Raw genomic sequence first — 26171 nt, 5'->3', positions numbered from 1 at the left:
GAAGGCTTTATGAACACATGTAGCTGCTCAGACTTTTGAGTCCACAGGTACATATTAGAAAGAATTATAATATCATACTACTCTAGAGTGTTTTGTGAGAATTAAGTTATGAAAACATTCTATAATTGCTAAAGGATAATATGAAGGTACTGGTTATTATTGTTTTAAATCTGTTTGTTGTTATTATTTTCTGTGACCTCTGTTAGGCATTTGATCATTGATACAACTTACTACTGATAAATATAACATGATAAGTGCTATAAAGTGTTCTTGGTGGAGAGTACTAGCTTCCATATTGTTATGAGTCAGGCTGTATGAGCAATGACCAAACAGACTCCATTTTGCCCTGAGTCTCCACATCATGTAAGAAATGCTTCTCCTATGGAAAGCCCTGCCTGTGTACCCATCAACAGTTGCTTAGCATAGCATGTTTGGCAACACAAAATGGCAATTCTTATACAATGTAAAAATGTTCTCTCTTTGATTCTTGTTTTTCTTGGACAATGTACCCTGTCAGAGACTGATTGTCTACATGTTAGTAACCACTTTTTAACTTGTACTTAACTAGGGACATTTTGGGCCACTCCCTTTTCTGCTTATGATTTTAGATATCATGACATATGTTTATGGTTTTGAATCATAGCAGCAGCCACTAATTCTTTAATATGGCTTTGTACTATAAAAGGTGTACTCAAACCCCAGGAGGGGGTCAAAGGGTGTAGACTTGCAGCCTACCCCTTGGCCAGATAGCTGATGTATCTGGCTGGCTGGCTGATGTATAAAGGTTTCACTCTCCTGTTTTTATATTGACTTGGTGATTTATTGCAAACTCACCTTAACAATATATAACTTTTATACCTTAAATAAAGTAATATTTTATTATTTAATATATGTATCATTTAAAAAGAATTCTGCAATTATTTTTTTAATTTAATGAATTTTTTAAAAAAGACATTCAATGAAATATTAGAACCACTGAAACAATAACATAATGATCCTGAGCAAAACTACAAAGGGAATAAAAATAGAATATTTAATAAATAAGATAGCATGCAGAGTAAATTTAAGATCTGAGAAAAAGAAAACTAAATAGAAAGTTTATAAAATACACATAGTTTTTATTATTATCAGAAAACCAAAATAATTTACTTTTAACTGAAAATTTTCCCATTTCAATGTTAAATAAAATTATCTATTAATGGAAACTAGATTAAGAATCACAGAATCTAATATGGGTAAAAATATATTAATATGTTTGTAAACATATATGTTTATTTGTATATGTTATATATATGTATATCTATATATGTATATATATTTTTAAAGATTCCTCTTAATATAAAATAAAAAGCACAATGTTCTTATAGACTTAGTACTTCCTGAAACAGGATTAACAATCTCACAAGGAGATGATTTTATTCATATATATCACCTCTCTTTCTTTGTTCTATACTGCTACAAATGGCAAGATTCCCTTAAAATATGCTAATTGAAATAAGCCAGTCACAGGAGAGCAAAAACTGCATGATCCCATGAACATGAGGTATCTAAAACAGAGAAGAATGGTGGTTACCAGGGTCAAGGAAAGGAAACTGGTAAATTGTTCTACAGGTATAGCATCTCAGTAAAACAAGATGAGCAAGTTTCAGACATCTGTTGTACAACATAAGGCCCATAGTTAACATTATTGTATTGTATACTGAAAAATTTGTTAAGATGATATCTTAACATATGTATCAAGTATCTCACCACCAAAGAAAAGGTGGGATACAGGAGGAAACTTTTGTAGTTGATAGATAGATTTTTTTACCTTGATTGGGGTGATGGTTTTACATCTCTATAGATATGTTCAAAGCCATCCAATTATACACATTAAATATACTTATGGAATTAAAATTTTAGTGGAGAAGCCGAGAAAATGTCTAAAGGCTTTTATGGGAGTGAAGAACTTTGAAGAACACTGTTTATAGATATCAAAAATAAATAGTGGAATATTATGAAAAACTTTACGGGCATAAATCCAAAAACTAGATGAACAGACAGATTTTTTCAAAGACCCAAACTACCTAAGCTCACTCAAGAAAAATAAATCAGATTAGCCCTATATCTAATAAATATATTGTATTTTTAGGTAAACAAAACTTCAATCCTAGATGACTTCACAGGTGAATGCTGCCAAATATTTAGGGAAGAAATTATACAAATTTCATACAAATTTTCCCCCCAAAATATAAGAGTATCTTTTATTTCATTGTTTAAGGCCAGCATTACACTCTATCAAAACTAAGAAAGCTATTACAAGAAAACTATGAAACAGTGTCCTTCATGAACATTAACAAAATTCTCATCAGAACGTTAGCAAATCTATCTATCTATCTATCTATCTATATAAAAAATGTATAATATATATAGAATAAATCTATATTATATATAACTTTTATAATATGTAGATATATTTTATAAGCATTATATAATATCATTTTTAATATTATTTATAATATATATTATTTATAATATAAATATATTAAATATATATAATATATATAAAATAACCATCCATGACGCAGTGAAATTTATCTCAAGCATACAAGGCTGGTTCAACATTTGAAAATCAATCTATTTACATCACCATATTAAAAGACAGAAATTAAAAATACATATTATCATTTCAGTAGACATTAAAAACAATTGACAAAACTAGGCATTCATTCCTAATTAAAAATTAAAAATGAGCAAAATTAGAAAGAGCTAACTAGAAAGACACAGGTACATTTCAACCTAAAAAAAAAAAATGATCTCTTCAACTTTGTATTCACTCATGGAACACTAGAAATGCAAAAATATTTTGATTCACAGATGGTACGACCATCTATGCAGAAAATCCAACAGAATGTATGTCAGAGCTGCTAGAACTTATGAATGACTTTAGCAAAGTTTGCTGGATGCAAGATCAGGGTGCATGAATCACTTTTATTTATATATATTTACAATGCAGATTGAAATTGAAACCAAAAAAAAAATCACTTAAAATGACACAATGATTAAAATAGGGATAAATTTGATAAAATAGGGGAGTTATTTGAGCACTGAAAACTACAAAATGTTAAGAAAAATCTTAAAAAATGAAAAATAATGGAGATATACATTCTTTGTTCATCGGTCAGAAGGCTCAGCATTGTTAAGATGCCCGTTCTCCATAAACTGAACAATATATTCAAAGCAATCCTTATATTAAAAATATTTCATAAAATTTGACATGCTGATTCTAAATTAATATGGAAATTAAAAATATCTAAATAACAACAACAGCTAAAAGCCTTTGAAAAAGAAGAAGAAAAGTTTACAAATCTACAGTGTATTATTCTGTTATCACACTGCATCATAGACTGACAACTTAAAAACAATAGAAATTTACTTCTCAACGTTAATGGAGGCTGGAAGTCTGAGATGGGGTGCAACCTTGGTCAATTCTGTTTAGGGCCTTCTTCTGTGTTACAGATTGTTGATGTTCCATTATAGCCTTGGAGAGCAGAAGGAGTGCAAGGTAGCTCTTTGACCTCTTATTAGGAGAGGACTGATCCATTTGTGAAGGCTCCATCTTTGTGTCTGTATCACTTTCCAAGGGCCCAACTTGTTACTATCACATTGGAGATTAGATTTCAATGAATTTCTGGGGGGAGACACAGTCTATAGCATATAGTAATCAGAACAACATGTTATTGAATGTAAAGATAGACAAATAAATCAATGGAACACAAAGAAGTCCAGAAGTAGATCCTCATTGTGTATGATCAATTGATTTTTGGTAAAAAATAAAATATATATATATGTTCAGTCTGAGCTGAGGGGCTGTGCTTGTGCGTCGCGGTATACCTTCAACATGCAGCCTGGGATTTGTCAAGTCTGCTTTTGCCTTCACTTTCTAGTACTGCAGAGCCACAAGGGCCTCCAGAGATGAGAGCCTGGGCCTCCTTTTGTCTTTCCACAAGGGAGACACCACTGCCTGCAGGATGTGCTTTATGCATGCATGTGGCTTTCTAAATCCCCGGTAATATTTCAGAATAAGTCAAAGCCCTTTGGAATCTTATTTCCAGCTTTTCCTTTTATGCTTTGTGTTTATACTATTGTTTGCCAGAACTGTTATCTGCTGCCTCAACTGCTTCAGGGAAACTGGAAGTTAAACAATTGCTTGTAGTTTCTATGGCAAATATTCCCCTTCCCCACCCCTGGCAGAAAAGGCTGCTCATTCAGGATGAGTGCTGTCATGGTCTGTCTGTCAGTAAAGACAGCTTTGCAGGTGGCATCTTCCAGGGAACTGCAGGCAAGTCAGGCACTGGCTATTCTTTGGGGAAAGTCATTGAAGGAGCTCTAACACTCTTCTAATGTCTCCAGTGGCTGCCTCTTCACTATTTTCACTGCAAATGTGAACTATTATGTTTCAAGACTTCCATGGAGCTAGAGAGCAAGCAGTGGGAATAGAGAAAGGGGAATGCCACAAAAGCTGGCAGTCTCAACCAAGATTTAGCCACTTTTCTTGAATGAGTGCTGTCTGGGTTAAATAAAGTCTCTTGTTAATTTCTTGAGTTCTGAACTTGTAGGATTTTGACAGTTTCTTTCTTCCTTATCTTCTCCCACTCTTTCTTTCTTTCTGCCTTTCTTTTATTTATTTATTTATTTATTTATTTTTTGCTGGTTTTCTCATTGCTTTTATGGTGGACTTTTCAGAAGTCTTAATTGACTTTATATTTTCCTCCAATATTTCATTGCCTTCTTCCCTCTCCTAACTTCACTCCCCATTTCACTCCCTCTGCATATCTTCCTTTCATCCTAAAATGATGGGCCATCATTTTCACTCAGATCACATTCAATAATGTCAAGGTTCATATTTCTCCATTTATGTGTCATTTCCCCATTTCAAAACAGTACCTTGGAAAGCTCAAATCTAGGTTTTTGACATCAGTGCAGATTTCAAATGTGCTCTTGGGAAAATTAAAAATCTTTTTATTTTTCCTTGATTGCATCCTTCTCTGATCACCTTGATTTTGATGTTTTTCAAGATTTTTGCCATTCTTCTAAATCTTTACATCTACTTTGCTTTACACTTGAGCATTTTTCTGTTTTCTTCAGAGACAATAGCAACCATCTTACAGAAATTTTTACAAGATTCCTATAAGGTGTTTCCCTGTAAGCAAGAATGTATTTTAATCAACACAAACTACAACTTGTTCCTTTGCCAATTCAGAACCAATTCCTTCTCCTGTGGACTAAAACTCAGGAGGTCCTATCACAACAATAAGGAAGGATAAGAACACAAAAAGGTGGGGACAGTCAACTGATTAGGATTTTTTTTTTTTTTTTTTTTTTTTTTTTTTTTACCTTAGAGAGCAAATATGATTGGTCTCCAAATCTGCAAACATTTGGCTGAAGATGACATGGAAGGAATCTATTAGCAGTTATAACTATCCAGTGTTATGGTTGTTGGGGCTGATATGGGGAAAGGTAATATCTAAAATAATTTTGGTTACTCTTTTACCCTCTCTTAATAATCTTTTTTTCTTCTTCAAAATCTTAAGACTTACTGTCACTTCATCCAGCTTTAGACTTTCCATTTTGATATACAGTTCTATGTAGCTCCTATTTTCTTGCTAAAAAATTTCCTCACTCACAAATTATTTTTCATTTGATTTCCTTTTTGATTTTGTGAAACAGTATTTCTTGGTTAATTAAGTTCTCCTTACATTAGACATTTCCATCTATAAAAGAATAGCCCTTAAGAGTACCTACTTTGTTGCCTCTGTTGTCTTGTGAATGTGTAATAGGTTAGGAGCTCTAAGGCTTCTGAATTAATCCAATTGTTTATCTTCAAAACCACCTGCAGCCAGAAAGTGAGATAACAAAAATCACTGAAGAAATCAAAACATGAAGGTTAATTCACAAAATCTCATTTTATTTTGATGATCTTATGTTATAGTCATCCACCTTAGCACATCAGTGAAAGGACATTTTTGTGTAGTAAAATAAAGGAGCTCATTTTAAGGATATAAAAGCCAATGACATTAAAAGCGGCATTAATGCTCATCAGACTAAAACAAAATAATCCAGTATAATGAAATGTCTAGGTTGGAGTCTTAATAAATTATAATTGTTAGGAGTGTAAATCATAGTTAAAATATTTCCCCATCTAAGAAGTAAACATGGAAAACAATTTTAAAATACAGGGATGTCAACATTAATAATAGAAAATATTTCATTTCTTACTGGAGTATTAAATAAGAGCAAGTGAAATAAATATTACCAATATAGCTTTATGTTTTCTATTTTAATTGTTTTTCCACCACAAACTAAAAGAAAAATTAATGTTTCATATTCCTTTGGTGAATGAGCCAGAGATAAAGTTACTTTGCAAATATCATCATTGCTCATTACCTAGAATAGACTGTTGTGTAAAATAGATAAGATGGAGCAAGTAACAAAATTAAATTATTTATTTGAATATTAATGAGTGCTAAGTAGACCAATCAAGAGGAAATAAATGCATCCTGCCAAATGACACACATTTTAGGAAATTGTCTAGCCAAGGGCACAATTGGGCTGAGGGCATGGAAGAGTTTGAAAAACAAACAAATTGCTGCTCAAAGAGTCAATCATTCTCTGAAAAATACAAATTTAATCTCTAGTCTTATTTAGAAAAATAACCACACCACTACAGATAAGCAATACAGGTAGTTTCTGATTTCTCTGCTTCTATTAGAATATCTATACTTGTGCAACATACGGTATATGCAGGAGTAATTGCCAGAAGAAAGCACTTAGTATCCCAGAGAATAGACTGGTATCAGTAAACCTGGCTATAAACACCAACATTGTCATATTCTAGTAGTGTTCCCTTAGGTATGCCACTTACCTTTTCTGCTCTGCAATCTATAAACTGATGATAATAATACCTCTAACCTCATAGGATTATTTTTAGGGTTGAAATGAGATAATGCATGAAATGCTCATAGTACATAGTAACTTCCTATAAATATTAACTATAATTTTATTATATGTAAATATAAAAGGATACATCTAATATAAATCTTGATATGCTATCCAAACATAGTATTTATTTCTAAAATGATTTTTCTTCTGTTCATCTGCTAAGTTATCTGGATTTCCCATTGTGATTCTCCACTCATCTCTTAGAACAATCCTATTAATGTATTGAAAGCTTCCTCCTCCTTTACTCCTGCTGCTTCAGGATAAACAGTTTTGGGTGGATTGCTGTTCTATTCTCTCTATGCCTCCACTTTGATTCCTGCTTTGGTGTCTGTTGATGTTTCATAGGCAGGGGGAAAAAAAAGGGCCTGGTTTTGTGGTCTGAATTTCTTATATGCCTGCTTCTAGTTCAGTTCCTCCAGCTTTTGGCTCACATTCAATGAACAGTTATAGTTCCAGGCCTTTGAGCCCACAAATTGGGACCAGTTTCCTGTAATTAGCTGTGTATAAGGTAACCTGGTTATATTATAAAGCTCACAGTCTTAAAGGCTTTTGGTGATAAAGTAGTTGAAACTCTATCCTTTGAACAGTAGGTAATCATTTAAGATGCTTTAGCACAGGAATGAAATAAGAGCATTACAAACTCAGAGAAGTCGAATGGACTGGAAGTAGGACTACCATTAGAAAGCTATTTTAATAAACCAAAGTATAACTATAGGAGGATAACAACCAAAAAATGTAAAGGCTATGAACATCAAAGGAATTTCAAAATATCTTTGATGGAGTAATAATTTGGGGGAAAAAATGAAAACCTTGTAGCATTACATTATTCAATTGTAAATGTGTCACATAATAAAATGTAGTGATAGAATAGAATTACTTCAGAAAAAGAAATCTGGTCGTTTTCTTTAAAGCTTTACTTACTATTTTCTTAATTTTATTAAAGGAAACAATTAGGATTTCCTAAAGCAAAATATTAGAATTGTCTGGGTCAACTGTCATGAAATGTTTGATTGATTTTTTGAGCTTTAAAATTCGTTTTGCTAGAATACATTTTCACATAGATATTTTATAATGTCTTCAAACCACCTGGTAAAAATGAAAGCATGTAAATCAGACCCAGAGGTCTCTATTACAACCCACTGTAGGCAAAATTTCTAGTGGCTCAAACTAAATGCAGAAATGAATATATTGTGTTAATGTACATGTCATAGGACCCCAAGGAAAAAAAATACAAATATAGTTCCCTGAGAGAAGAAAGGTTACATAAGTATACTTACTTCTTAAAGATATCTGTTCCTTAGACATATAATTTATGTTTTATACATTTGAATATAAAGATATTTTGCTTCTTAGAAAATCCACTTTCCAATGTAGAAATGATACTGCTAGGTAACCCTAATATAGCATATCTATGTGAATGGAGGTAAATTATTGTTATAAAAGCTTTCAAATCATATTGTCAATCTCTTCAGACAATCTTGTTTGGGACTGAGAAGAGGAGAATTAGACAAAACTGGCCTCAAACTAAACTGGTTTCCATAAGAATTGACTGGGAAACTTGGGTTGGATCTAGCTTCTTCTGTGGTTTCCCCTCACTGTAGGCAGACAGATATCATCTCATGCCCTCTCTAGTTTTTTGTAGGCAGTCTGACCACTCTCCAAGATGAGCACACACCCTGCCCCCTCTCTGACTTTCTTTCCCATTGTGTGTGTGCTTGAGATTATCAATGGCACAGAAAGTGGTAAAATGAAATATGACAAAAAGGTATATTGAAATTAGATCTACCCCTCACCTTACACATCTTGTTTTACTCCCTATGATATGAGAGCTAACAACTTCCTGGTTTTATTTATTCATGCTTTATATAAATGAAAGCAAATTATACATACTGGACTTCTAAACTACTGTCCTTCCTTCAACTTGTTCACTTTTCATAGCATAATTTTGAATCTATGTTATTCTTCATAACCAGTGTTTGATATATTATTTTTGATGGTCAGGAATTTGTTCAGTTAGCCCCCAATGGATATTTTGATTGTACTTATTGTCATTGTTATTACTATCAATACCATGACATGTATATAAATATACATGTGAGTGTGTTAGTTGGATGAAATCTTCGATCTGTACCTTCTCAGCCAAAGATAAAAGAACAAATTTAGATAGTGTCATAATTCTCTAAAGAAATTTTGTTCCCCCTCATTTTCTAAAATTGTGTGCCATTAAAATTTTATTTTATTTTTTCACTGTTACAAGTAAAAGCATGATGTTCCTATTCACAATAACCATGAGACTCGTTAGGAAGGTTAACAATAAATAAGTAAGTAATATTATGTCAGGCAAGTAATAGTACTATAGAAACAACCAGGATGGGAGGAGGTAAAGAGTGACAAGGGTGCTAATGTGGCTATGATGACCAGGAATGCTGCTGAAGGGGAGACAGGTAAGCAGGACATGAGGGTATGAGCTCTGCAGATACCTGAAAGAACGCGTTCTGGTTGGATGCAATAACAATTCAAGTGCTGTGAGACGGAGGGTATTTGGAATGTTAAGTATGATGAGGAACAGTGAGATGAGAGGAGCAAGGGGAGACACTGGTGTTGTGATTGTTCTTGGCAGAGAAGCTCTGGGTCAGATGAGGAAAGGCTTTTCTTTCCAGAATATGAGCCATTCCTCTGTAAAGTGCACTGCAAAAAGACTTTCACCTTAAAAAAATATATATTGCTATGCTAAAGTATCTACATTTTACATGATCAGTCTTGTTTTATTGTTTGTTTATGGCTTCAAGCATTTTCATTCTAAGAATATTAAACTTCCTTTTCCTTTTAGGACTTTCATAGTTTTACTATTTTATATTCAAATTTCTGGAACATATGGGATATATTTTGGCTTACAGAGTGAGGTGAATGTGAAATGGATGTTTTCTGACATGGCTAACAGCTGCCCCCAAGAATATGAACATATATATAGACACACACACACACACACACACACACACACACACACACACTTTTCCCCACTAATTGAAAAGCCAACTTTACCATATATTACATTTCTTTTAAAAATGTGCCACTTTCTTCTCTATTCAGTTCAATGAAATGTTATTAATGCAATAAGAACAAGTATTTAAATTAGTCCAGTGTTTTAATATATGCCACTATATGACTGAAATAGTCAATTCTCATCCTTCTGTTTTCAGATAGTATATTTCCAAATGACTTTCACAATCACAATGTCTATTTTAAAATTGACTTATTTTCTAGTTTTTTTTAGCTATTTAGCTGTGTTTAAGAAAAAGTTCTTGGTTTAAATTATTAACTATGTTATAGTTTTCATTCAAATTTCTGAATTTTTTTTTATTTCTTTTGTAAATACATGTATTTTGCTTTCCTTATGTTCCCATTGTCATAATTTGCATGTCTCCTTGATTAAATATATGATACTTAACTTTTTACTTGTAAGATAACTTAAACATTAAGACTATAAAAAAAATTGAAGGCATATTAAGAGTAGTTTTCTTAAACATGGTCATCTGAGTCGTTCTTTAAACAAATTCTTGCTTCAACATTCAGTTTAACACACTGTTCTCTAATAGGTTCTGATTTGTGAAAGAAATCCTTCCTATTAATGCCTTCTAATATTCTTGAGTTTCAATTTATACATTTACTTTCCTCATTGTTCTAGGGATTATGAATATCATTTACTTTCTCTCACAAGTTTCTTCAAAACAGATCACTATTATGAGAGCCTCTTTCATATGTATTAAAAAGAAAAAAAAAATATGACTTTGACTTATTTAACTATCATCATGACCAATTATATTAAATATCTTCTGGTTCTTCAGTTAATTTCAAAATTTTGTTTTACTCTATGGAAAAATTACAAACTAAGAAATGTCTCAGAGCACAGAGTATTATTTTAATGAGGAAATCTATGAAATAATTAATGTCATATTTTATCTTTTGATAGTCAAAAATATGATTCTTACATTATTAACTTTTCACTTTGAAAAAAAAATTATACATTCACTTGTAGTTGCAAAAATAGTACAGAAAAGTGCTCTTCATCCAATTTACTTTGGTTCATTCTTTAGTATTAGTCTACATTTTGTTGCTCTAACAAAATACCTGAAGCTGGGAACTTTATAAAGAAAAGATGTTTATTTAATTCACAGTTTTGGAAGCTAAAAGTCAAAGTTCAGGTGGCCTCATCTAGCCTCTGGTAGAGACCCACTTGACTGCATTCCAATATGAGGAGAAGAAGAAAGGGAAGCAGCTTCCTGCAGAAGGGAAAGACAGGAAAACAGAATCAGGGGTCAGGCTTGCTGTTTCATAAAACTGTAAGAATTCACTCAAGACCAGCATTAATACCTTCTGACTACACTACCCCCAATGATCTGAATTCTTTACTCTAGATCCACCTCTTGAAGGTTGTACCACCTCTCAATATCCGCACACTGAGGACTAAACCTGCAGCACATGAACCCTGAGGACAAACCACATCCAAATCATAGTAGCTTTACAAATAAAAACATAATAACAATATGTAGAAAAAGTATTTTTTCACGATAGTCTTTCCTTATTTTATGTCTGAAATGGTTTTTGTCAATAATTTTAGTGCTTGAATTAAAATAGTAAAACTGGTTATTTCCCTAGGATTAATTGTTTCATAGTTATTCTTTGCTTTTCTTGTTTTACATACCCTACGAATACAAAATAGATCTTTTCTCTAGAGTATGGAGATTTTACACACATGGTTTGGTTTAATTTTAATTTATAACTTAACACTTTGGGGGAATTAAGTATGTCCTAGCTCTCCTTCCCTTCCAAGATGTGTAACTGAAAAGCTTTTTTAAAAATAGCAAACAATTATCCACCTAGTCTCCAATAGTGGAGATGGATAATATGGCAATGCGATTTAAAAATTGATCTTAGCTGTACTCAGCTGAGCATAAAAGAAAATATATGACCTGTTTAAGAGACACAGTAAGGCTGCAGCATATAGTACATCATTGCCAAAGCAAGAAAAGGCATTAAAAGACCTTTCTGCTAAGGCTATAGTTTGCTATCTGCTGTATAAAACAGCCAGACTTTTCCTTGACCTTGAAAAAACTAAAAGCATAATCAATGATCATCTGCTAGTGGTAACTCATCCATGGTACATGGTGTGCACCTGCTGCTGAGCCACAGGTGATGTTTACCTCATCTGCAGAAGCCATCTCGGACAGTGGATAAACAAAGATTTGTCTCTCTGGAAATGTCATGAATTGTAAACACCAAACCGGCTAACCGTAGTTATTTAGGATTCCATTCTCATGAAAAACACCACCATACACTAACTGTAAATTCAATCTATTAGTGATTCTAAAACCATTTGTTTTGAAAACAAAAATCACTTATGGTTAGCCAATAGAGGCATTTAAAACCATATCAAAAATAAAACAAACAAACAACAACAAAAAACCACCAGTGTATAGTTGCCCAAGGTCATTCTGAAGCAAAAAGAACAATTGACATGATTCAGAAAGAATATTTTGAATCAGTTTGCAGTGATCTGAGCTCAAGTTGAGCAGACTATCTCTATGCATATTGGTGATTAAGGTATGCATGGTATTATGGAATCAGGCAAAAAAAAAAAAATCCAAAAAAGGTTATGTGGTCCAAATGTCCCAAATGTCTTCAAATTCGGTGATATGAATGTCCACAAAGTGGAGAAGCTACATAGTGGTGATAGTCATTCAGACTCAACAAGCCTTTATTGAAAATACCTTTTTACTTGCTAGACACTGCTTTAGGTTCCAGGAAGGCTCACATCCTGTTCCCAAAGAGTTTGTAATCTAAGAAAGAATGGAGAGGCCAGGACTAATCAGGGAGCCAATTATTTCAGCACTCTGGGATGAATTTATCAAGTAGTGCTCAACAAAGCACTTGTTTTTTATCATGAAAAACCACTTTTGTTGCTAAAAATTTGCTACTATTGTAGGAAAAAGGAAAACAGAGTGGAGGTCAGCAAAATAAAAAGAACTTTCAAATTATAAGCAAAGCAATCACTGAAGAGTTAAGTCAGTGTCTGTCCAATGGGAAAACTGCAACAGAATAGCTAAAATTCTAGAGAGATATGTTTGATGAAAAATTATACATACAGAGGAAACTTTTCTAAATTGCCTCCAGAGTGAGACTTAAAGTGCAATTGCTCTGATATTCAGAGACAGTTGTTCTAGCACAGATCAGATTGTGTTGTGATTCATCATGGGCCACAGAAACTAAAGGGACAGCATAGAACCAGGTAAATGATACAAGACAAAGATGGTCTCACAATGGGGTCATAAAGGCTTTTCCTTTTGGTAAGGTTTCACCAACATATTAACTGAAAGCTGTTAGAAGGACATTTTGTAGAACTTTTCTCAACATTTACGTAAGATTTGCAAAAAAAAATTTTACTGTAAGTTTAGCTATATAGTAGTTTCCTCTTATCAGCAAGTGATATTTTCCAAGATCCCCAGTGGATGCCTGAAAACACAAATAGTACCAAACCCTATATATATTGTTTTTTCTTCTTAGCATGCATCTTTGAGTAAAGTTTAATGTATAAATTAGGCACAGTAACAGATTAACAGCAATAGCTAATAATAAAATAGAACAATTAAAATAATGTATGGCAATAAAAATTATTCAAAATTTCTTGTTTCTGAAAATTTCCACATACTATTTTCTGACAAAGGTTGAGGGTGGGGAACTGAAACTGTGGAAAGTACAATTGTGGATAATGGGGACTACTGTAGTCAGGAGAACATTATGTCCTCGGGCAAATTTGAAATTGGAGAAGAGGTCAGGTGGGCAGAGTTCAGTCTGTCTCAGCACATACCCCTCCCTCCAGGAGCCAGGCTTCCAATAATCAGGTCACATTGGACATCATGTGTCCAGAAAGAAACCTTTCTTTTTTTTCACAAGATATGGAGAATAAAACAGAAAAGGATGAATTGCTGATGAGGTGGATCTATCTGAAACTTATGATAATTTTCAGGTGCACAGTTTAGGCTGTCCACAGGAACAGGGTCTCTTCTACATTGATTTGCTTTTTTTTTTTTTACTTCAATTTGTATTTGTAGCATGCTCCAAATTCACACACCATCTTTGTATATATTAAGGTCTTACAGCTGTTTTTCAGACCAGAGGATGCTTTGTACAGCACACAGGAAGGAAGGCAGAAAAGGAAATGGTATGCAAAGATCAAAAAAAAAAAAGAAAACCTTTAGGGAATTACTTCAAAAAGTAGGCTACAAGAGAGAAGAACACTGGAAATAATCTTCTAGGTTGAGCAACTCTAAAAGCCAGCAGACTGCGAAGGCTTTCCTTTTTCCCCAATGTTTTCCTCTGTATAGCAACTAGGTAAAGGAAAAGGCTGTGATTGTTGCTGGCAGAAACTAGAGATATTCAAGGTCTATACCTAGACACTTCAATAATAACATAAAGAAAGATAAATTTTTATTGAGAAGCTCTAAAGGGGAGACAGAAATGACTAAATCTCCTGATCAATAATATGCAAAATAAAAATAATACTTATCATATCAAAATGTAAAAACAATATTTATCATACCAAAATATAAAAATGGTTAAATTATGTATTAAATCATTGAGTATATTATTTTATTTTTTTAAAAAAGACTATATTTATCATTGACTAAATATAACCAAATTTTCTTGCTCTTCTACCTACCTATTATTTTATTGTAATTTTAATCATTATTGTAATAACCATCATTCTAAAGAAATTTGGTATCATTATATGGGTTAAATGAATTATATTTCACTAAGCTCTTAGTCTGTTTGTACTCTTTCCATCCTACAAAGGCTCTCAATTAATGCTATTCAGTACAGCTTGATGTGCATCATTTTCCTGCTCAAAACATTTTTTTCATGGTTTTGTCATTTTCTAGAATAAGATTCAAAATATGGTCCATGTTACATTTCCAACTTAATTCTTTCTGATTTTTCTATGTGCTTACTTTGCTTCTGATTGTTTTACTCACCATTCCCAAAATATTCATGATGGCTCCCAACTGCATGATTTTCTGTTTTCATCTACCTTTTAGACTGTCTACATTTGGAATAAGTATAACAACCTCAGTTGAACTCTGCATATTTATCATTCACTACTTGAATTATTCAAAGTTGCAAAATTAGCATAAATGTGATTTATCAATTTTAAAAAGTTTCTTGACATTTCTTGATAGAACACATTCTAAAACCTAAAGAAAACAAAGTTTTTCCAGTTTTCTTGATTTTGCTTCTTTTGGTTTGCAGATACATGTCTAAAAGTTTGGAGATCTGCATTTTTATCAGATTGCATTGGAAAAGAAGGAACATCTTAGCACAGTATTTTGGAAAAGTGGAAAAAATCATCCTTCATTTATTCATTGAAAAAAATTGGATTTAAAAGTAGTAAAAGCAAGAATAATATTCCACTCTTTCTACCAAGTTCTCCTGGCTTAAAAGGAAGATGGCATATTAGCAGATTAATGAAGCACAATGGGTTTGTGGTCACAGCTCAAATGCTGAGAGACACCAAGAGGGAATACTGCCTGGCCAAGGGTGCTGGGTTACATTTCCACTTCCTGATCAAACTCACAGCACAATGAGGTTAAAAGATTTGCAAAGAAGAATTTCAGATTTATTAATGAGATTTATGGTATGCATATATCTCAATATTTAAAACAAAAAAAAAATTCTATACAGTCTTTTCCTCTCAGACTGTACCTATAGAAAGTTTCATTGTCTGGGTTACATGGTATTTTAAAATACTATAATACCCCTATATTTATTATATCAAACACAAAGGAGAGTAAATCAGACCTTGTAAAATACATGGTATTTATGGTCACTCATTTTCAGCTGGATCCCTCTAGCATTCTTCCAGCTGAAAAAGGAAGAAATTTAAGACACTAATAAAGGTTACCCTTTTAGTGAGTTTTAAATTCTGGTTGAAACCTTAAGCATTTATAGCATTATCAGAAAGGAGGCATCATATTTCCACCTAACACTATTCTCCATATAATATATTATATTTGTTATTAGTATCTATGCATATAATTGACACCTTATTAAAAATTAGATAAAAACACTGAAGATATATATAGGAATATACTTTAAAAGTCTGAACATTTTTAATAAAATTGAGATTCTTACAATAATGTGCTATAAAATCAACAGGGCAAATTTTATGGATTCCAATTTTATAGAGTGGGGAACTAAGAAACAAAGCAACTTGCTTGAGGTTACAAATATTAGATACATTGCTTAAATTCATGTGGTCTTTGTGGGAGTGGAGGGAGCTTTTACTAGATAGAAGTCCTTGGGACATGGTTTGTAATGTTTCCTAGCCTAAAAAATACAGAATATATCAGACTAAATTGTGTTCTGGAGTCAAACCACCATTATTCTTCCTCCATTGAAATAACTGATTTTTGCCCTTTTATTTTTAATATGATGATTTATATTGATGGATTTTTAAATATTAAACTAGCCTTGCATTCCTGAAGAAAATCAAATTTCATTTGCTACATTAGACTATTTATATATCACTGGATTTAATTAACTAATTTATTTATGTAGAATTCTTGCCTGAGGTGTTTGGAACCATATATATGAGAGCGATCCACCTGTAATTTTTTTTTTTCTGGCAATGCCCATGCTGGAGCCTAGGGTCAGGCTTAGGACCATCCCCACCAACCAGTGGGGGAGCCTAGGCCAAGGTTAGGTTCCAGGACCACCCTGCCAACGAGCAAACTCGTGCCTAAGGCCAGGACCAGGACCAGGACCAGCACTGCCCCATTGAACCATCTGGGAGCGCAGGCCTAACCCACCTCCATCTTGGGGGACTGCAGCCATCACCATAGTCCTCCCCATGCAGTAACCTCAACCTTGGGACAGCAGACAGGGCCTGGAGGCAGCTGCATCTCCAACAGGCAGCCCACCCTTTCAGCTCCATCTCTGAGAGTGGTTGCATCCATCTTAGGACGTCCCCACTGCTATTTTGAGTTATTGCCACCACCACCTTTAGTTGCAGTATCATCCATCTTGGGACACAGGAAGCCCAAAAACAAGGTGAGCCACAGGTAATCTGCAGAGACACTACAAGATTATAGAGTATAAACTGTAATACCTCAGATCCACACTGCAAGAAAGGAAGACGCATAGACAACATGAAAAAACAAGGGAAGAAAGCACCCCAAACAAACTAAGATAATACAATAATAGAGTTCATGGATAGTGCAGCTGATGAAATGTCAGAGAAAGGGTTCAGAATGTACATAATTGAAATTATCTGTGAATTACAAAATGACCTAAGAGAGAAAATACAGGCAACCATTAGTCACACCAACAAAGAGATAAGGGAGCAAATACAGGGAGCAAAAGATTACTTCAAGAAAGAGATCTTCTGAAAAGAAATCAGAAATCTTTGAAATTAAAGAAACAATAAACTAACAAACAAAACAACTCAATAGAAAGCATCGCCAACAGACTAGATCACTTGGAAGAAAGAAAGTCAGATAATGAAAACAAAGTATACAATCTGGAAAATAAAGTTGACCACACAGTGAAGATGGTAAGAAATTATGAACACCAAAGAATTATGGGATAGCATCAAAAGACCAAATATAAGAGTTATTGGGATAGAGGAAGGCACAGAGTTTCAAACCGAAGGAATGTATGATCTCTTCAATGAAATAATATCAGAAAATTTCCCAAGCATGGAGAATAAATTGTAAGATCAAATACAAGAGGCTTACAGGACACAAAATGTACAAAATTATAACACATCTCCACCAAGGAACATTATAATGAAAATGCCTAGCATACAGAATAAGGATGGAATCTTAAAACCACAAGAGAGAGGAATCAGATCATATATGGGGGAGACTAATTCATATCTCTGCAGTTTTCTACCTAGACCCTCAAAGCTGGGAGATCCTGGAACAACATATACGAAGCTCTGAAAGAAAATGGTTGTCAACCAAGAATCTCTTATTCATCAAAATTAAGCTTCAGATTTGATGACAAAATCAAAGCTTTTCATTATAAACAAAAGTTAAAAGTACTTACCATGAGAAAGCCTACATTTCAGAGCATTCTCAGCAAAATATTCCAGGAGGAGCAAATAGAAAACAGCAAAGGGAGGAACTACACTAAAAGAAAGGTCAATAAAAAGGAGAAAACAGTCAAGTTAAAATCCTCCAATTAACCACAATATCAGGGAATACAAGTCATATTTCAGTAATAACCCTGGATGTGAATGGCTCATCAACTATTCAACTAAAAGACATAAACTGACAGATTGGATTTTTTTAAAAAAGAAGACCCAACAATATGCTTCCTTCAAGAGACTCATCTCATAGGAAGACATCCACAGACTGAAGGTGAAGGGGTGGGAAAAATGTGCCACTCACATGGACAACATAAACAAGAGGAGGTTTCCATTCTCATATCAGATAAAGTGGACTTCAAACTGAAGCTAGTGAAAAAGGATAAAGAACATTTTATACTGCTTAAGGGATTCATACATCAACAAGACATAACAATCATAAATATCTATGTCCTATACAATGGGGCATCTAGGTATAACACAAACCCTTCTCAATTACAAGAACCAAATAGACCACAACACAATAATACCAGTGGACAGATCTTACAAAAAAAAAAAAAAAAAACTAAACAAAGAAACTATAGAACTCAATAATACAATCAATAATTTTGTCTTAACAGACATATATAGAATATTCCATCCATCAACAAACAAAATATGCTTTCTTCTCAGCAGCACATGGATTCTTCTCCAAAATAAAGCATATGTTACCACAAAACAAGTCTTAGCAAATACAAACAAAGAGAGATACTACCCTGCATTCTATCTGACCATAATGAAATGAAATTATAAATCAATAATAAAATTAAAAAGAAAAGCTACTCCAACACCTGGAGACTAAACAATATGCTATTGAATGACACATGGATAACAGAAGATTTCAGGGAGGAGATAAAAAAATGAAAACTCCGATACAACTTATCAAAATCTATGGGGCATTATGAAGGCAGTGCTCAGAGAAAACTTCACTGCATTGAGCTCATTCATTGAAAGAAGAAAAAGTCAACAAATAAATGACCTAACAATCATCTCAAAGCAAGAAGAACAAACCAACACCCAAGTAGTAGAAGACAGAAAATAATTAAAATCAGGGCAGAGATCAATGAAATTGAAACAAAAGAAACAATTAAAAAATTTACATAACCAAAACCTGGTTCTTTGAAAAAATAAATAAGTTTGACAAACCCTTAGACACCCTAAAAAAAAAAAAGAAAGAAAGAAAAGAAAAAGAAAGAGGGAACTCAAATTATTAAAATTTGTGATGAAAAAGGAAATATCAAGACAGACACTTTTGAAATACAGAAAACAATTAGATACTATTTTGAAAATTTATACTCCAGTAAAATAGAAAACTTCAAAGACTGACAAATTTCTAGAGACATATGATCAATCAATCAACACTAAGTCAAGAGAACATACACAATTTAAACAGATGGATTTCAAGCAGGGAAAGTGAAGATGCCATCAAAAACCTACCAACCCAAAAGCCCAGGACCAGAAAGATTCACAGCTCAGTTCTACAACACCTACAAAAAAGAATTAATACTAATACTCCTCAAATTATTCCGTGAAATAGAAAAGGAGGGAACCCTTCAAAACTCATTCTATGAAGCCAGTATCATCCTGATACCAAAACCAGGCAGAGACACATCAAGGAAAGAAATTTTTAGACCAATATCCCTGATGAAGATTGATGCAAAAATTCTCAATAAGATTCTGGCAAATCGCATACCAAATATATTTAAAAAAATAGTGCACCACAATCAAGTGGGGTTCATTCCAGGGATGCAAGGTTGGTTCAATGTATGAAAATCAATAAATATAATCAATCACATTAATTGAATTAAAGATAAGAATAACATGATTATGTCCATTGATGCAGAAAAAGCATTTGACAAAATACAGCACCCTCTCATGTTCAGAACACTACAAAAACTAGGGATAGTAGGAATATATCTCAAAATTGTAAAAGCTATCTATGTTAAACCCAAGGCCAACATCATTCTAAATGGAGAAAAATTGGAAGCATTCCCTCTAAAAACTGGAACAAAATAGGGATGCCCTCTTTCATCACTTCTATTCAACACAGTCCTTGAAACTCTACTCACAGCAATTAGTCAGAGGAAAGAAATTAAAGGGATATGAATAGGAAAAGAAGCACTCAAACTATCACTATTTGCCAACAACATGATTCCATACTTAGAGAATCTGAAAAATTCTACCAGAAAATGTCTACAAATAATAAATGAATTCAACAAAGTAGCAAAATATAAAATCAGTACCCATAAATTAAATGCATTTCTATACATCAGTAATGAATCTTCTAAAAGAGAAATTATGAAAACTATCCTATTCACAATAGCCTCAAAAAATAAAATACTTGGGAATCAACAGAAGAGGTGAAAGAACTCTGAAATGAAAACTACAGAATACTAAAGAAAGAAATTGAAGAAGACCTTAGAAAATGGAAAGATCTCCTGTGCTCTTGGATAGGCAAAATTAATATTGTAAAAATGGCCATACTACCTAAACCACTATACAGATTCACTGCAATTACAATTAAAACTCTCAACACAATTCCTTATAGAAATAGAAAAATCAACCATGAAATTCATTTGGAAAAATAAGAGAGTCAGAAGAGACAAAGCAATCCTTAGCAAGAAGAGTGAAATAGATGGCATCACAATACCAGACCTTAAACTATACTACAAAGCTATAGTAACAAAAACAATATGGTACCAGCATCAAATAGACATGTAGACCAATGGTACAGAATAGAAGACACAAAGATAAACCCATATAAATACAGTTATCTCATAGTAGACAAAGGTGCCAAACACAGTGGAGAAAAGATAGCCTCTTCAACAAATGGTGCTTGGAGAACTGGAAATCCATATGCAGCAAAATCAGATTATGACCTTATCTCTCACCATACACAAAACTCAACTCAAAGTGGATCAAGGACCTAAAAATTATACCATAGATGCTGTGCCTAATAGAGGAAAGAGTGGGTCCAAAGCAGATCTTCATCACATCAGATTAGGCCCCAACTTCCCAAAGCTCAAGAAATAAAATCAAGAATTAATAAATGGGATGGATTCAAACTAAAAAACTTCTCCTCAGCAAAAGAAACAGACAATGAGGTGAAGAGAGAGCCTACATTGTGGGAGCAAATTTTTGCCACATGCACATCAGATAGAGCACTAATCTCCAGGATATATAAAGAACTCAAAATACTTAAGATCAAAAGAACAAACACCCTAATCAATAAATGGGCTAAGAAGCTGAACAGACATTTCTCAATCAACAAATATATATATAAAAGTTCAACATCTCTGGTAATCAGAGAATGCAAATCAAAACTACTCTAAAATTTTGTCTCATGCCAGTCAGAATGGCAGTTATCAAGAATACAGACAATAATAAATGTTGGTAAGGGTGTGGGTGTAAAGGCCCACTCATACATTGCTGAGGAACATCAAATTGGTGCAGCCAATATGGAAAGCAGTATGGAGATTCCTTGGAAAACTGGGAATGTAACCACCATTTGACCCAGTTATCCCACTCCTTGGTCTATACCCAAAGGACTTAAAAAGAGCATACACAGGGACATAGCCACATCAATGTTTATAGCAACACAATTCACAATTGCTAAACTGTGAAACCAACCTAGATGCCTTTCAAAAGATGAATGGATAAAGAAAATGTGACACACACACACACACACAGAAAATGGAATATTACTCAGCATTAAACGAGAATAAAATCATGGCATTTGCAGGTAAATGGATGGAGTTGGAGAATACCATGCTAAGCGAAGTAAGCCAATCCCCCAGAAACCAAAGGCTGAATGTTTTCTCTGGTAAGTGAATGCTGATTCAAAATGCAGCAGGGATAGAGGAACTATGATTGGGCAAAGTGGGGAGAGGGGCGGGAGAGGGGAGGACGGGGGTCTTGGGGGCAGGAAAGATGGTAGAATGAGATGGACATCACTAGCCTAGGTGCATGTATGACTGCACATATGGTGCAATGCTACATTGTATACAACCAGAGAAATGAAAAGTTGTGCTGCAATTGTGTAGAATGAATAAAAATGCATTCTGCTGTCACATACACCTAATTAAAACAAATAAATAAACTTTAAAAAAGATTATGCATTGGAAATGTATTTTGTATTTTCTGAAACAGTTGTAAATATTTTTAAAAGTACATGTAAAAATTCTTGCTGAAACTGATTGTACTTAAGGTAGTTTGGGGAAAGGTTTTTATTTATGTACTCAATCACTTGAACTTGTACAGAACTATTAAGATTTATATTTCTTCCTGTATTACTATTAATCAGTTTATTTTTCTAGTAAATAGTCCACTATATGTATTATGACAAATTTACCGCTATAAAGTTTCTTATATACTGTATTATCTTTTTAATGTCTATAGTATTTATTTATAGAGATATCTTGTTCAATTTTTTGACTCTGGGACAAACATTTTCTCTCTTTTTCATCACTCATACATCAGTTCATCAATACTCTCATAGATGAAAAATTTGCTAGATTTAAATTTTTGCCTGTTTATCTTAGTCTTAGATCACACATACCTTCATATCAGGCTTCACATACTTATATTTATCTAGAAGATGAAGAAAAGACCAGTAGAGCAGTAGAAGAGAGAAAGGAAGAGAGATCAAATATCTGCTACCAAGCTGTTGATGATGGGGATTGATTCCCTTGGAGATACTTTGGGGAAGAAGTGTCAAACTCATTTCTTCAAGTTTTCTTACTTCCTCGCCAAAGAGTGAGGAAGCTGTGGAATCTATATATAAATTGCCATCAGTTATTGATTGAGAACTTGTGAAAAATTTTGTAAAGCAGAACAATGAATTTCATGGTGGGAGGTGTTCAGTCTCAGATGCAGTGTTAAGAGAAGGCTTCTCTGCAGAAGCGATGCTTAAAAATGGAACTGTACATAGTCAGGGAAGGAAATGTGGTGAATACATATTGGAAAAGCAGTCTGTGAAGACAGAAACTAGAGCAAAAGCCCTGAGGAAGAGCAGTATTTGTTATTTTTAAGAGGGAGAAAGAAAGCCAATATGGTTGCAGCTGAATGATCAAGAAGTAAAGCAAAGCAGACAGGGTTGGAGAGAGGGTCAAAAGTCACATTATGCACTACTGCTGTGATCAAGGTAAAGGCTTTTGTGTTATTCCAAGTGTGGTGGAAAGTGATTGAAGCATTTTGAGTGGTGACAGACATGATCTGGCATACAGCAAAAGGTTCATTTGGGCCGTTGTGTGAAGACACTGGAAATACAGAAACCAATAGGAGGCTTTTGAGCCAGGCAGGCTAGATAAACTAGACCACAAGTAGTATTGGTCAGACTATGGTAGGAGTTATAGAAGGGATGTAAATCTTAAGATTCATAATACACTCCTAGGGGACAATGGCAGACTTTGCCATTTTGTGTTTGATAATGGATACAATAGCAAGAAGTTAATAATAGCTCCAAAAGTATTTGATCAATCACCTGGGTGAATTGTGATATGATCTTGAAGCAGGAGACCACTGGGGAGAAATCAGTAGTCCAATTTTAAATACCTACAATAACTTCATAAGGGGTTTTAATGTCTATCAAGGCAAGGGAAAGTTCTTTGTTATTTTTCAGGATGTCCTTGATCATTTTGTGCAATTATGCATGTGAATGTACATGTGAATTTTAGAATTCAATTTTAGACTTTAATTTTCAAGAATCACAGGAAATATTGCTCATATTTTTATGGGTTTGTGGTAGCATTTTTAGAATAATTTGGGAAGACTGACACTTTTGAAAACTTGATTACTTCTCTACATGAAAGTAGATTGGTTTATGTGAATGTATATGCTAAGAAGTAGTATTTTTATTGGTGTTTACATCTAGTCACCTTCCTTACTTATTTTAATAATTTGTCATTGGTATTATTTAGGAGAAAAATGTACTGTTTGAAGAGACTAACATTTTTCTGCATTTTCTAAAGTTATATTTCTTATAGCTATTAATGTTCTCACTGACTAATCTTGGAAGTTGAATTTTGTGGCAAATTGGGGAAATAATAGACATTCTTGTCGCATTCTAATTTTATTTGGAATAGTTTTGATATTTCATGGTAAGCATTTGTTCTGATTTTTGCTGACAATTGAGTTTAGAGTGATGTCCATTTAGCTAAGGAATTTTTAAGAATAGTTGTTTCATATTACCCAAACCTTTTAAAGGTATAATTTATTGTATTTGCAGAGAAAGTTAGATATTCAATCCTTTTGTATATATTGGAAAATATTGCAAGATTCCTAGTTTAATGGCAATGTCTGGCCACTTAAATAGGAGGAAACCAAGGAAAGTAAGGACGTGTGTGTGTGTGTGTGTTTAAAACCATTCCATAATATTTTTGCAATTTAAAACAATTCTATAAGAGGGCTGGGGATGTGGCTCAAGCTGTAGCGTGCTCACCTGGCATGCGTGTGGCCCGGGTTTGATCCTCAGACCACATACAAAAAAACAAAGATGTTGTGTCCGCCAAAAACTAAAAAAAAAAAAATATTAAAAATCTCTCTCTCTCTCTCTCTCTCTCTCTCTCTCTCTCTCTCCCCCTCTCTCTAAATAAAAAAAATTCTATAAGTATTTTAAAATAAAGTTAAAAAACTAAAATAATATGTGAAAAGCAGAGCAATAAAAAAGATATATAACTTCCTTAAACCAATATTTATATTAATAGCTAGCCTGTCAATAGAAAATATGAAGCCAGAAGATGAGGGCATTACTATTTTCCTTCAAACAGTTGGAAAAATTAGTAACAACATTTCATCCTATTCTTTGTGAAAAACATTTCAATAATAAAGGTAAAATAAGACTTATAAAAATAAGAAATAATAAATAAGACTCAATAAAAATTGAGTTTTTGTTACTCATCTATCCATCCTAAATAATACATTAAGGAATGATATCTAAAACAGAATTTAGAAGTATAAAAAAGTGAAATTAAAATTTTAAAAATTATTTGAATTAAAATGAATCAGAAAATGTAAAGAATATATATTTCTTAAAATGATATAAATTTCTTTAAAATTTGCAAATAATTAAAACATGTGGCTATAATAGAATAGATTTAGAGGAAGCTCAATGGAAATAATAAGCCCTTGAATTCCTCTGGTATGACCTATAATGACCTTGCACAATCTGGGAATGTAGTAAAATGCAAAATCAGGAATCTATAATAATAGAATAGCCATTTAAAATTTCAAGTTTGAGTGTAATGCAGTCATTGTGTGTTCCCTATGGGGAATTTTATTTTTTCTAAGGTCACTTAAATACTGAGACAAAAGGCAAAAAAATTCTAGTAGGTTGGCAGGGATAATGATAGGATCAATTATATTTCTACTCCTTGTTTCCCAGATCCATATATACTAATTATGAGAAAAGTAATAGCATATTCTGGACTCTGATTTAGAGACCATACAATCTCCTGTCAACATTGCCCAAGCCCAGCAAGGTTTTACCACCTAGTTATCACTGCATCTGAGTCTTCAAACATAATTCCACCATCCTATTCTTCCAGTTGCTTCTTAAGATAGGGGACAGACAGAATGAGATCAATGAGATCCATGACCAGAGTTCTGTAACCACAATTTATTTGCTGAGAAGTGAGTTTCTTAGATAGAAGTAATGCTTCTGGGAAAAATTATGATGGGATAGAACATTTTGTAGCTCCATGGGTGAAATAAGTATTGGGAAGGCAAATCTATATACAGAATATATGTCTATTCCAAAAAAAGTGGAAGACCTGCCTTTTCCATGATGTAAGTATTACAAATACCCTGGGGAATTGTACAATTACATTGGTGGCTGCTTTCTTTTATAAGCTAATTGGTGAAAGACAACAGTATCTGGGGAAGGAAATTGATTCTGCCCCACTCCAAAGAACTAATTGCCTTGATTATGAAAATTCTAATGTATAGAAGAATGTCTTTGGTGAAATTTACAGATTACAAACATGTTCATACTCCATGCTCTTTAGCAAGG

Source organism: Callospermophilus lateralis, chromosome 2, assembly GCF_048772815.1.
Source record: "Callospermophilus lateralis isolate mCalLat2 chromosome 2, mCalLat2.hap1, whole genome shotgun sequence".
In the NCBI taxonomy this organism is placed as follows: domain Eukaryota; kingdom Metazoa; phylum Chordata; class Mammalia; order Rodentia; family Sciuridae; genus Callospermophilus; species Callospermophilus lateralis.
This window is presented reverse-complemented; position numbering follows the sequence as displayed.